This window comes from Helianthus annuus, chromosome 2, assembly GCF_002127325.2.
Source record: "Helianthus annuus cultivar XRQ/B chromosome 2, HanXRQr2.0-SUNRISE, whole genome shotgun sequence".
Classification (NCBI taxonomy): Eukaryota; Viridiplantae; Streptophyta; class Magnoliopsida; order Asterales; family Asteraceae; genus Helianthus; species Helianthus annuus.
This window is the reverse complement of record NC_035434.2, coordinates 38,733,275-38,748,652: the sequence shown is the minus strand read 5'-3', so window position 1 is coordinate 38,748,652 and position 15,378 is coordinate 38,733,275. Positions and strand designations below refer to the sequence as shown.

The following is a 15,378-nucleotide window of genomic DNA, read 5'->3' as shown; positions in this document are numbered from 1 at the left end:
TAATGAAAGATTCAAGGTACTCTCCATGGAACAATCGACTATGTTAGTTAAAAGATTCTCCAAAGAGGAGATTAAAGAAGCAGTTTGGGATTGCGGTGGAAATAAAACTCCAGGTCCGGATGGTTTCACCTTCAGTTTTATCAAACGCTTCTGGGATATTCTCGAACCCGATTTTGTTAAACTAGTGGAGCATTTCTATGTACACGGTACGTTAAATCGATGGTGTAATTCAAGCTTTATTACTTTGGTGCCCAAATCCAAAAATCCCCAATCTATTACAGAATTTCGATCCATTAATCTTATAGGTTGCATCTCGAAACTTATCTCAAAATTGTTGGCTAAAAGACTAAAAAGGGTGATATGGGATTTGGTTAGTGAGACTCAAACTGCATATATTGAAGGTCGTAGTATATTGGAGGGGCCTCTTATTATCAATGAACTAATCTCCTGGTGCAAACAATCGAAATACAACTTGATGTTGTTCAAAGTTGACTTCAAAAAAGCATTTGACTCTATCAGTTGGAGCTTCTTGGATAAAACCTTTTCACAAATGGGGTTCCCAGCTCTATGGCGGAAATGGATTTTGGGGATATTTTCATCAGCGAGATTCTCTGTACTTATAAACGGTTCACCTTCTCTTGAGTTCAAGATTGAACGTGGTGTCCGTCAAGGGGATCCTCTATCTCCTTTACTTTTTATTCTTTCCATGGAGGCATTACACATGGATATAGTCATGGAAAATGCCCAAGGAATCTTCAAGGGATGCAAATTGCCAAACAATGGTCCAACCATTTCTCACCTACTTTACGCGGACGATGTCCTGTTTGTAGGAGAATGGTCGGACTCAAACATTTGTAATCTTGCAAGGATATTGAGATGTTTCAATTTAGCTTTCGGCCTAAAAGTGAACTTTAAAAAAAAAAGTCATTTTTTGGTGTTGGGGTGCCTAACGATACGGTCGAACAAAAAGCTTCCATCCTTCAACACAAAAATGGGTGTGCTTCCTTTTACATATTTGGGTCTCCCGGTTGGTTTGAATATGGGTTTGATAAAAAATTGGAAACCGATAGTTGATAGATTTGAGGAAAAACTCACAATTTGGAAAGCTCGTACTCTATCCTTTGGAGGTAGGGTGACATTAATAGAAGTGGTATTAGGGAATCTACCGACCTATTATCTTTCACTCTTCGCGGCACCGAACCATGTGTTGAAACATCTTGAAAGAATTCGTCGTAAGTTCTTATGGGGAGGATGTTTGGAGAAAAACAAAGTTAGTTGGGTCCCATGGTATAAAGTTGTAGCTCCAAAAAATAAAGGGGGGCTGGGGATTGGTAGTTTGGCATCTACGAAACAAATCCCTGATGATTAAATGGGTTGCACGGTACAAGAACGAGCCCTCTTCGCTGTGGGCAACTGTTATTTCAGCCAGCCATACACGGTGGGGCAAGATGTCACTCATACATACCACTTACCACTGAAGAATTCCATTGGAAGGGCTTGGAAGTCGATAGTTAATATGGGCGGATATCGGGTAACCAGACAATCAATGTTCAACTAAGACTCATTCCGAACATCGGGAAGGGCGACAAGACCTTGTTTTGGTTGGATAAATGGGCGGGTTCTGAAACTTTGCGTTACCGGTTTCCTAACCTACACTCACTTGAAAGCGATAAATGTTGCAAAGTGGTGGATCGGTACAATCTAAATCAAGGTAAAGCTGAATGGTTTTGGGGTAGCAACTATACACTCTCAAATGAAGAACTGTTAGCGGAATGGGTGGAGTGCACTACATTGTTAAACAAGTTAAATATACAACTGAAACCCGATGTATGGCTATGGAAAACGGGGTCAGAGGTTTTGGAATTTCTGGTTAGTAAACTCAGATCGGAGCTGGATCACATTGACAACTTGAACGAAACGAAGGTACTTAAATGGTTACATTGGATCCCAAAAAAAGTTAATTACTTCCTTTGGAAAGTGGTACTCAACAGAATCACTACAAGAGAAGCCCTCCACTTGCGGCATATTAGACTCCCCTCTACAACCTGTGTTTGTTGCAGCAAAGAATCGGAATCGATGAACCATCTATTGGTGACTTGTGATATGGCTCAGGAGGTATTAACAGTGATATTCCAGTGGATGAAAATACCTTTACCAAGGTATATTTTAAATGTCGTGCAATTACTAGAAGTCATCCAGTCGCATAAATGTCATAAGAACGTTAAAAGGTCGATATACGCGGTTGTGGCGGCAACGTGTTGGAGCATTTGGCTGATGAGAAATGATTTTATTTTCAAACAAAAGCAACCCTCGGTGCAGAAATTGATGACGGATATCAAAGCTGTCTCGTATACTTGGATCAAGAATCGAGCTAGCCTCTCGGACTTAGAATGGAATAAATGGTTGTCTTTTAATCTTTAGTATGTATTCGTGTCTTTTGTACTTTTGTTTATTGTTTGTACTGTTTCTTGAGCACCTTGCTTGAGTTTTATAAAATTCCGCCATTTCTCAAAAAAAAAAAAAAAAAAAAACATTGTTAACAGTTGCATAATAATTGAGGTCTGATGATAGTTCACTACATTTATTAGTGTTCAATTTATTATGCCTTTATATATATACTAGGTTATCACCCGGGACTGCTTCCCGGGTAGCTTTATTTTATTACTTATTAAACATGTATAATTTTTTAAAATCTAACGTATTAATTCATTAAACTTTGTCAGGACATTCTTAATTCTTAATACAATAATATATTAAAACAATGTCATTTATATATATATTAATAATAATAAACTTAGGCAATTTTAAAAATAATGTATATTAAAACAATGTCATAAGCGTTTTATTCCAAGCTTATTATTAACAATGTCATTTATACAATAAGATGAAGATAAATATTATAGAGAAAATGATAATTTAAGTTGTGAGATACAAACACACTTATAGAGTTATTCATAAGCTTTTCCACAGGTTATGTAGTTCGACCATAGACTTGAGCAGCAGCATCATCATTATGTTGGAGCTTTAATATTAATACTTTACCTGGGAGTAAATTCACATAGCATCATTAACATAATTTCAAGTACCATATCATTACATATTAAAAAATACAAAATTTACACCAGGTTAAAATACGCCAACTTAGCCATATGGCCCATATTGTCCATACCTACACTTTTTTTCTTAAACCCACATTATCATCTAATTCATTTGCAGTCATGACATAATTACTGGCAATTTTAAACATAATATTATTCAACATATATATCGCTAAAATTATTACCGTTCGTTAACGTAACATACACATCGAAAGTGATATTCCTGCTTATAAATTCTATGAGTTGTTAGATCAAATTACATACTTTTTTTGAGGTTTAGTGACTTCATTAATAGCTACTTTTAGATGTAGTTGTTTTACTTTTTTGGAGAGAGAACTTTGGGGTTTTCTAAAGACAATATAAGGGTTAATTTTCTAAAGACATTATAAGACCATGTGTAGTGGTAACAATTTATAATGCCTCCACCATGGGGCATTATCTAACATGTGGCATCCTAGTCACACTTGGGCATTATAGCAAAAGTGGTGTAGTAGGCATAATGCCCTATAATGCCCCCTACCAATCATTAAACAAAAAAAAAAAACATAGTATTTTCTCATTGGCTAGTCAAACCCATTCAAACCTTCCACAATTGATATTAGGCGTTTTCATTAAAACGCCAAACCATTTTTTTCCCCTATAATGCCCTATAATGCCCTATGTAATGGTGAAGGGGGCGTTTTTTTGCCCTATAATGTCCCATAATGCCCCACTACACATGGTCTAAGGGTTAACTAAAGGCATGTCAATCACCACCCTATACCATATACATTCAATGTCATCACCACGCTTTGAGACTCAAAAGTCCCAATTTTGTATTAAACAAAAATTCCACCAGGTTCTATCTATAAATTTTAAATACAAAAATATAAATAAGTTAAATATTACACCTTTTATCCATTATTTAATACACCAACCCAGGATACTTAAATCATCATAAAATGAGTTCAAAATCATGTATGTAAAGCATAAGACAATGAAATTATGGTACTTACCTTTGCCTCATGATGCCCCAACATGATATTCTTCAACTTTTACTTTGGGTTAACTTCTATAAGTCAAACTGTCTTATTTCTACATCCAAGACATATGTGAATGCATATATACATTTAGATCATTGTGGTTGCATGATCAATCCAAATACTCCCTATATATTATTTCATAACTTAATACCAATGGGTCTTCAAGCTCGGATCATAAACAATTTATTATTAAATGACATATAAAGATTTGATTAAATGATGAGAGTTGATGGAATTAGACAAGAACCCTGTAAAGGGCTGAAAGGAATCCATCATATTGATTTGGTAGGTGTTAGCTATGAACACACAAACACAGAGATAAAAAGTATTTTAACACTTATAGGAATAAGTTTGGTTTTAATATTTTCTCAGACCCTGAAACAACCAATGATTCTTTGGATAAATATCTAAAACTGATAATTTAAAGGCTTTTTTAAGTTTATACTGATCTAATGACAAAAAAGAATATTGTAATGAAGATAGCCCATCAATCAACTGAAGTCTCAATTGACAACTCAAAACATATACTCTGAAGTCCAGAGCAAACTCTACTCAAGATGGGAAAAATTCCCACACTCAACTTGATGATAATTCGATTCAGGATATCAAATATATGAATGGGAAATATTTACTCACCTGTTGAACCAAGGCTCACCTTATACCAACAGAAAACTCACTCTCCCCTCCTCTAAACAACCAAATTAGGCAAGCATACATTCCTAGGTCAAAGTTTTCTAGAAAAAAATCAAACAATGCAAAGAAGTAAATGATAAGTAAAACATAATAAAAAATTTTCTGTATCGAATTATTTTCAGTACCGAATCGGTACCCATTTTTTGGCAATTTTGGTACTGGTATTTTACCTTCAAATACCGGTATCAATACCATACCATACCGAACATTTTCGATACCAAAAACCAAATTTCTTAATTTTCGGTTGAGCTCATCTCTAATCACAATCCGACCTAAACATAAATTTTCAAATGAGTAAAATGCCAAAATGGTCCTTGAGTTTAAGCTACTTTTGCCACTTCAGTCCAAAAATGAAACCTTGGGTATATGGGTCCTTGACTCCCCGAGGTTTCATTTTTATTGACATTTTCATCCAGTTGGCAACTGGGTTAGAATTTTCTATCATATATTTTGTGGTCAAAGTTAGGGATGAGCCTTTGGTAACAACTACAATTTTGTGGTCAAAGTTAGGGATGGGCATTTGGTAACGGGTACCGGTACCAGCACCGAATTTTCCGTACCGAATTATTTTTGATACCGATTTCATACCCACTTTTTGGCCTTTTACGGTACGGGTATTTTAACGAATTTTACCTCCAAATACAGGTACCGTCCAAGTACTCATATCTGACGATTTTCGGTACCGGTATCGAGCTCATCCCTAGTCAAAGTAATTGTTAAATATAAAGAGAATTATATCAAGGTCTTAGAACAAAATTAAATGTCAAAAGTCTTATATCAAAGAAAAAACAATGCAGGCTATACCTCTGTGTATTCTAATTAAATCAAATACAAAATATATGAAGACATTCTTTAAGCTATGATTTTGTCAATGACAATTTTTCTTTTTGTAGACCTCAAAAACAGAAAGCTAAAAACTGATCATAGCGAATTAAGAAAATTTTTACATGTTTCACATACTTGGCTCATTGACATGTTTATTATAATACTCGTTTGACCCGTAAGATATTTAACATAACCTGCATCAATCCATGTGAAAGTAAACGGGTCACATAAAATGTCAAAAGTAAAAGCATATATTTTGAGAATAAAGCACTCACTGTAATGAACAACATGAAAACTTTATTCAATAAAGAAAATGGAAATGATGAATAATATAACGGGAAGATCAAAACTATTACTTTCAAAACTGAACCTAAACGTTCTGGTATCATACCTTGGACCTCTCAAATGAAAGGTTATTGAGAAATATTCAGGGGTTTAGTTACATAAAACTTCAAACCCATTTCGATATCGTTAGGGAAAAGGACAATGTATTCCATCATATGTCTTTATCTACAATTACAAAAGTACATTTGTTTTAGCTATGAAAACAAATTTAACAATAGAACAATGTATTCCATCACATGTCTTTATCATTATAAGTCACACAGAGTGGAATCCAGAACTCTGTTAATTTTAGTCAAGACCTTTGAAGAAACAACGTATTCTAGCAATTTATGACGCTACCCAAGAGGACCCTTCCACGAATCCAGCCTGGAAACAAAGACTTCTTATTAAGGGTGACAGGTTTGACTAATTAAATGGATTAAAAGTTGCTTCTAAATCATTTGAGATAAAAAAAATTAGATCATGTTTGACACAACCAGTTATTGAAAAAGAACTCATAAGTGATTCTGGTCACCCCGACCAACGCGTACAAAGATTGGTCTTTGTTACTGGAACTCTTTTTGGCCTATTACCCGCATGCCCATTTAGCCACCTCTACTTTGCATTAATAAAATTTTGAAGATAGTTATACCAGCAAGAGCAACATGATTTGGTCCATAACTTGTTTCATCTATCATGTACATTCCAAACAAATCGCATAACTCGTACCATATCATTCCTGGTTGATCTACCTGCCAGCACATTTCATAAATTTGAGCAGAATTTTTTAACAATTAATGAAATAGAAATATAAAGGATATTTATTATTAAGAACCCTAATTCAATTGGACAAAAAGGATCAACAACTTACCGATAACCGGCCGAAACTACAACTGGTCAAAGTTATGTGGTGGAACCCTAGCCGCCGCCCTTCCGTCGTTGCGTTAAACAACAACCATCATAAGACCACCACTTGAGAAACACTAAATCAACCCATGCCGTTGTCATCGTTCCTTTTCAGGCCACCATCACCATCTTCCTTGTAGTTGATTAAACAATCACAGTTTTAGAAAAAAAAATTGAGATGGTGAAAGAATAAAAAGTATAAAAATCCACATCAAAAACCTGGAAGTTCGCCAGATGAAGAAATCAGTGTAAACCGGAAGAAGAAAACTTACGGTTTCAGAATCCCGAAATCATCCATCACATTACCCGAACTGAAGAACCCTAAATCAACCATTCTTCGTCGTCATTTCTCTTCAGGCCACAACCAACGTCACCATCTTCCTTTAGTCGAATCACATTCATTTCTGTACTGATTGATCAACATCTAATTGATCCTTATGGTAGAAGCTTCAAGCGAAAGGAAGAGGGAGGCTAGGGTTTTGGTGTGAAGCAGTCAAGTAAAAGAATGAGAGACAGGAATTTAGGTTTTTTAGGTGACTTATATACCCGGGTCATAAAACGGGTCGGACCATATTAAAACGGGGATCCGCGTTCATTTTTAATACCCATCCAATTTCCCGCCAAAACCACATCTAAGAAGCCCTAATATTGCGACACGTGTCCCATATTTTATTCGTTTATTATATATAATAATAGATGTGTGTGTGTGGTGTTTGCATCAAATGGGTTGAAACAACTTTATAAATCTTCATGATCATAAATATATACAATTATTAATGTGCAATTTATTATACTTTAATAAATATAAATATTTTCTTAAAAGTTACACACAAAGCAAGTATTATGTGAGTTACGTGTAATTGGTAAATGATATTTTCTTAAAAGTTACACACAAAGCAAGTATTATGTGAGTTACGTGTAATTGGTAAATGTAAGATAAGATTTGGCTTATCCTTACATATTTAGCGTATAATAAAAAATGGTCCCAGAAAACCATATGCTTTTCGTGTTCTTTTTTTTAGAAGTATTTCACACGTTTGCTAAATTTAAAGTTTCAACTTCATTCATGCATCTTTGAAATATGATAATGTCACGTGTTAATTGAAGATATTCGTACTTTGTAAGCTATGACTTTATCAGCATTTCTTCTAGATTCTACACTTTTGTGTTTAAATAATTAAAGATTTTGAAAATGTGATTCTTTGAAGACAGTTTTCGATGTAATAACGGATTACGAGCCAAACAATTGGATGACCGGCTTGACAATTTTTATGTTCATACCGCAAGTCCTTTCATTAATTTGTCAAGTTCGTGTTATTAACTAATATAACAATTTGCGTATGCCTTGTAGACAGTCGCCTTTGCAGAATTTTTAGTTTCAACACCTGAAGCTACATGATCAAGTCCAGACCTCCGTCGGAGGCCGAACGGATATGTACTCATGAAGAGTCAAGTCTGGACACTCAAGACACCTGTACCAAGACCAAGAAGGTCCATCCCCTCTCCCAAGAAAAGGACGCACATCATAAAGTGCGTCCTACCAAATGACGTCATCTAAAACCGTCCAGCTAGTATAAACACCTTCTCCAAGTACACTTCAAGTACGATTTTCTGAACCTTCGTCCTTATTCTCTCTCTACTTTCTCTCTTTAAATAAATACTTATCCTCATACCCAAGGGTGGTCGCTGAGTGGCTCTCCCACCTCTGCGGCGAGTCTAACGGTCTGTTACTTGTACAGGTTTCACCTAGTTTCAGGCTTTCAAGATCTGATCGTGGTTGAACCAGTGTTCGGTCCACTTTTTAGATCTTCAATTTGCGCCATCCGATTTAACGTTCATAGTATTTCACCGGTTGAATTTCTTTAACAAAATCACTTATCTATGGCGGCTCCAGGTTGAGCACACTTGGGTTCCTCTGTTATCACGCGAGTTACAGCTCCAACAAGCACCACGATGATAGTCATGGCTCCTTTGAGCTCTGGATCAAACACGCCGTTGCCTTTTGTGTTAATACCAACTCTGCCATCGACAAGGTTCGATGCCGATTTTTTTAGCCAAAAACGCTAGTCTCCTCAGGAGGCTAAAGGCCCAGCAAGCTCGTGATGAACAAATCCTCGGTTTACGAACCAGGTTGTTCACCGATGACACACCGGTAAGGACTACAGGTCCTACGGCTTCGACCATTTCCACTTTCTCCACAATTGTTACTCCGATAAACGAACTTTATAACAATTATCATTTGCAGGACTACTCTGGACCGTCAGCAGCCATCGTTGAACCTACGAGCTTTCAGGCAGTTGTTACCGGTGATTCGAAGCTCACAAAGCCCTGCCACCCAGTATCAATGGCTGCAAAATCAAAATTTAGTTCGCGGATCGTCCACGCCAAACTCCCCTCAAAGTTGAAGACGCCATCCACGGTCAAAAAATATGATGGTACTACGGATCCGGACGATCACATGTTTGACTTTGATGGCGCTGTACGGGTAGAACAGTGGTCCATGCCGGCATGGTGTTTCATGTTCGCTCAAACCCTAACGGGGGCAACCCAGGTGTGGTTTGACGTACTCAATGAAGGAGAAATTAATGACTTCGAGGAACACCGGAGGTTATTTCTTCAAAACTTTAGTCACCAGCGGCATTACTCAAAAGAGATAACTGAAGTACATAATATACGCCGAAAAGATGGGGAGTCTCTCGACAGTTTCATTGATCGTTTCAATCGTGAGAGCATGCAAATTAGCGGGGGGTGGATCAGTTAAGAGTCACTAGATTCTCTCACGGGGTTAGAAATAATTAGCTGGTGGAGAAGCTACACGAAAACCCTCCAAAAACAATGGAAGTACTAATGGAATGAACCCGTGCCTTCGCCAGAGGAAAAAAATGCTTGTAACCCAACGGGCTTGAATTGCACTGAAACTTGTTTGGGCTTCGGTTTGTTATGATATAACCTAAAAAACAAATTCACAACATCATTATCAACATAGACACGAACGGAGGACATCTGGGAGATGATTTTAGAATTCATGGAAGTTAGGGATCAAGAATTCAAGCCACGAGATCAAGAATCTTTGAGTGTTCGACCTTCGGTTTCGTTAGGGGTGCAAACGAGCCAAGCTGAGCCTGAGCTCGACCGGGCTCGAGCGTGATTAACTTATGAGAGCTCAGGCCCGAGCTCGGCTCAATTCGAGCTTTGTTTTCAAAGCTCGAGCTCGGCTCGTTTGTATTTTCTCAAGCCCGACCTCGGCTCAGGCTGGGCTCGTTTATCATCTATTAATTGATATATTAAATAAAAATAATATAAATAATAGACTTTTTAGGCTCGCGAGCTCGATAAGTGAAGCTCGGTCTAGGGCTCGTTTACTAAATCGGCTCGGGCTCGGCTCGTTTATCATCTATTAGTTGATATATTATATAAAAATAATATAAATAATAGACTTTTTAGGCTCACGAGCTCGATAAGTGAAGCTCGATGTCGGGCTCGTTTACTAAGGAGCTGTTTGTTTTTGCAGACAAAAACTGTCTGCAGTCTGATTTCAGCTGATTTTATGTCTGCAACTGAAGATATGGTCTGAAGGTCTGCAAGCTGAAAATATAATACTGTTTGTTTTATAAACTGGATATCATCTGTATAAGCTGAAAATTATTTAACTATCATACTTTCATAGTTGATAAAAGTCATTTAACATTCAAGTTACATAAAAAAACCATGATAGAACCAAGTATCAATAACCTAAAAAATAGTAAAATAAACTCAAAGTACATTGTTTTGCATTAATTCTTGTGCTATTTGATCTCGAAGTTGACTCATAAATTCGCGGTCCGCTGAACTTCCATGTCGTGGTACTTCTTCTTCTCTATTTTCACCACCATCTTGTACATGTTCATCTCCATCTTGAAGGTGTACATTTGGGTGATCATATTCATCAAAAAGGTCATCGCTTAAACCCTCTTTCCGTATAAAATTATGAAGCGCAAAACATGCAACGGTAATATTTCGTTACGTAACCAACGAAAGGGAGCCATTTTCTTTAATATTGGAAAATGTGCTTTTAATACACCATACGCACGTTCAATAACATTTCTAAGCTTTGCATGTGCGTGGTTGAATTTTTCCTTGTCGTTTAATGCACGATTTCGACGGAAATCTCCAAGCCAACACCTCACATTTCTATATGGTGCCATAAAGCCTCGAGTGTGTGCATAAGCAGCATCACATAGATAATATTTATCTGAAAAAAAAAACAATTCAATCTTCAAACTACATAATATAAAAAATAAAGTTGGAATCATAGATATATACCCGGAGGAGGAAATGGAAATGGTGCATTTGCATTTGTTAAAGATTCGGACAATATTCTAGAATCATGTGCCACTCCTTCCCATCCGGCCACGAGAAATGTAAACATCATGTTGAAGTCACATATGGCCAAAACATTTTGATAGCAATTGCCTTTTCCTCTTCCCCTATATAAATGTTGTTTCTCAACAGGGACAATACCATGTATCAAAGTACCATCAAGTGCGCCAATCGCTCCCTATGTAGAATTTAATAGTTACTAATATACGTGGAAGGAAATCACAAAAGTATTTGTATAACGTACCTTAAAAACTTTTCGTAATCCCTTATGATGCCCCGGAATATTTGGATTAGGATTAAAAGATGTTGGTACAATAACCTCTTTAGCAAACTCCATCATTCTTGACAATACTTCATGAAAATACTTATGAATTGTTTGTTTCGAGTGTTGAAATCTACGTTTAACAACCGGAAAAACGTTGATTGTGACCAAGCATCATCAAAAACATAGCCATTTTTTCTTCAAGGGATACATGTTTACTATCTTTTAGCCAACCTTTTAGTCTAAAATGTGTGCAAAGTAGAACAAAAGAATCACGTGACATACGTAGGAGTTCAATGCATTGCGTATCATTCCCTTGCAACAACTCTAAAGTAAAATGGTGTCCAGACATAACCGAAGTATTATCTCCTTTTCTTTTAAGATGTCTCGGCCAAAAGTATCTAAGATAAAAGAACATCACAATGAGGAGCAATAACCTTTGATTATAATCAATGAGAAACCTGTCAAAAACAAGCAAAAAAAAAACTCAAAAACTACCATTTTACTTAACACATAATGGTTCAAATTACAATGTCATTCCAAAACAACCAAAAACAAAACACATAATGGTTCAAATTACACCAAACGCACATAATGTCATACCAAAACAACCAAAAACAAATACCCATATCCCTCCCTACTTGAACATCCCCAGTGTCGTCCCAGTCATCTTAATCCACCCTTTCAACACCTCAGGGGTCTGATGGCAATGTCATCCATGCTTGTCTCATGTATGTTGACTGACTAAAGATGTTAAATGCTCCTAAAAACAAGGGATCTATAGGCTCTAACCCAACTGATTTCAACTTCTCATAACGTTCATCAATGGATGGTCCTTCCATGTTTTTCACCATATGCTTAAGTGCATCACGCATATCACTAGCCAAGTCATCTAGGGTAATGGAGTTTTTAGATGTTTTAGCCTTTTTCTTGGGCCTAACTTCTAAATCATCATTGGGTCAAACACTAGGTCCCCCATTATTGATAGGATCTTCATCACCCATTCGAAAACTTTGTTCATAAGAGTCTCCATCATCATCTTCTAAATGAACACTAGTACCTTCTATCTGAAGTGTTTGGACTTGTGGGGATGATGAAACCCCAGATGTTTGGGTGGATGTCCATTGATTACCACCAGTTGCACTAAGGCCTTCAAACACAGCTATGAAAAGGTCGGGATGAGGCAATGGTCGTGTTCTCAATGACATTGCCCTTGGGTGACCCTGCGCCAAATTAATAAGGACTATAATAAATACTTTTCTATTCTCATTATTCTTATTAATATTAATATAAAACAAGATATTGAATTTTTAAAAAATCACACCTTCTTAAAGTCATCCCATTCTTGAGGCATTAAAGTGAACATATTTGTTTCTGGGTTGTAGAGATTTCCAGTCTTGTTTCTCAAATAGCACCATCCTACATATTTTGATTTCATGGTATCAAAAGCATTTCTAATTTGCTTTTGATTCAAATCAAATCCAAACTCTTCCTTAAGTTTCGCTCCTACCCTACCCCAAGACTCTCTACGCAAGCTTTGTCCATTTCTACCTACTCTCCCTTGTGACAACTGTGTTCAGTAGTCGTGGTTCAATGTAAAACAATGTTGATTATTAATAAAACAATGTGCTTTGGTGTTATTATATATGTTTTTGTGTTATTATGTGTGTATTTATGTTTGGTAAGTTTTCAATTCGATTCGATTCCGATTTCAAACTCTAAATCGCTTTCTAGAAGGTTACATGCGCGCCGATGCGTAAATGTAACCAGTTTAATGCAACAAACACTCCGGAATAGTGACATAGGTTTAACATACCTTCAATAACCTCCACATAACTTAGAAATAAATTTTGGATGGATTGGTGTGTTAAAATCAACTTTGTTCGATCGCAGGGACTATTTGTGTCAAACTGTGAAACTATGCCGATTTGTATAGTAACGAACATTCCGGAACTTGATCATAAGTTAACATACCCTAAATAACTTTACATAGCTTAGAAATAGGCTTTGATGGGTTCAGTATGCTAAAATAAACTTTATGCTCATTCAGGGACTAAAAGCGTCAAAAAGTGCATAAGTTTGCATTTTCGCGCATAACTTACGTTCTGAATACATCCGGACATCCAAAAAAATTACGTAAGCATTAAAATATTTTATGTTAGTGTTTGGCATGATAAAATTCCATTCGTCGCTTAATTTGGATCGTTTTTGCGTTCGTTACGACTTCCGTCGTAATTAAGCAAATAACGCAACCGTACGACAAAACGAACCGACATCCGAGATGTTTTCGAGCATATTTTAAGTTCCCTATACTTTAACTTTATTTTTGACCCTTGAAATGGGGTTAACGGGGCTTAAAAGTGCCAAAAAAATCAAGTTTTACAAGTGCAGGGACCATTTTTGAAATTTCTGGCAGATTCAATGAACCTAGTCCATTTTGAAGTGTGATGGTTTTCACCCATGGTTTTGCAAAACCATGGGCTGGTATTCAATGAACATAGTCCATATTAGGGGCTCCCATGGTTTTAGAAAACCATGGGCACACATGTATGGTTCAGATCAAAGTTCAGTTTTCGAGGACCGATCTTAACGGTTCTAGAAATCCTATATATACCCCATCCATTTCACTTCAAAACCCACAATTTGAAATCTGATTTATGCTCTCTAAGTGGAAGTTTATGCTTCCTACCTGAGAGAAAAATTAGAATCAAATCTTGCGGGGACCTTCTGTAAGCGTTCTTTCGTTCTTTTCATTCGTTTTAGCGTTAAAGTCAAACTGCGTTTGACTTTCTGCATTGACCAATTTATGGTCAATGTGAAGTTCGTTTAAACTTCAAAACGTGAGTGTAATCACGATGGTTATAGCCCCTAGTGTGACAACTCGAATTTCCAAGTTTCCACTTTCGCGTTATTGCATGGTTACGTTTTATGATCCGCTATTTAATGTTTGAGTGTATGTTACACTTATGGCTGGTAGGACTTTTAAGTATTTGGGTTATATAAGTGTCTTATTTTACTTGTTGAACCCGTCGAGCCTAACCATACACCCTTCGATACACATGGGCTCTCATCGGCCAAGGTTAAGCCCGAATCACAATTGGACACTCTCTTAGGCGACACTTATGCTTAATATATTAGCCCACATACCACCACTTGTAGTCCACCCAAACTCGTGTTCTTGTGTGTCGGCCCAAGTGATCTAAACCAAATAGCCCAATTCCCTTTATCCCATTATTATTTGCACACATTAGTTAAGCATCGTAATTCCTTGGGATAAACCCTAACCTGCGCACAGACCCCACCTCCTGCCTTCCTTCTGTTCACGCAAATAGGATCCAAGGATAAGTGGAAACCAAATTCCTTATTAACTGCTAGGTAACATATTTGTAAAGTTGGTTCTTGATTCTTGAAATTGTGCTATATTATGTGATAATATAGAGTAATTATACATAGATATATATGCATGCTTGAAGGTTGAGTTGGGTGATGATTATGTGATGATAAATAATTACATGTCTTGCATATGTATGTCTGATTTATACGATTCTGTGCTTTGAAAGTACATGCCCATGGATCTTGTAATGTTACTAGACATAATGATTATAAATGCTGATTTTCCTCTGAAGTTACACATGATTTGTTAATGTGCACATGAGTTCTTAGATGGTACCTAACCTACTGTTTGCATGTGATTCATATTTCAACCTAACAATTAGTCAAACCAATCAAACTAATTGGTCCAATCACCTCTTGAGGTGATTGGAAATTGTCGGCCATTGAAGTGATAAAAGTAATGATGAAAAGCATATGGTTGTGATTTGTTTTGTGTGATCGGCTTGGTTTTAGACTATCATTAGGGTTCTGTGTTGCAACCGTTACATATATGGAC

The 15,378-nt window shown here is 36.6% G+C and overlaps 1 long non-coding RNA gene across 2 annotated transcripts; it reads right to left on the bottom strand.

Annotated features, from left to right (window-relative positions):
* Nucleotides 1-2,878: 2,878 nt before the first annotated feature.
* LOC110884053 lies at nt 2,879-7,334 on the bottom strand. Of its 2 annotated transcripts, none has more exons than XR_002560879.2 (5): nt 7,088-7,334; nt 6,834-7,001; nt 6,615-6,714; nt 4,094-6,148; nt 2,879-3,042 (listed from the first exon to the last, which is right to left on the bottom strand). It is a non-coding gene; the product is annotated as an uncharacterized LOC110884053 (long non-coding RNA). The 2 variants fall into 2 exon arrangements; XR_002560881.2 differs by having other exon boundaries at nt 7,141-7,334.
* Between the last annotated feature and the right edge of the window lie 8,044 nt (nt 7,335-15,378).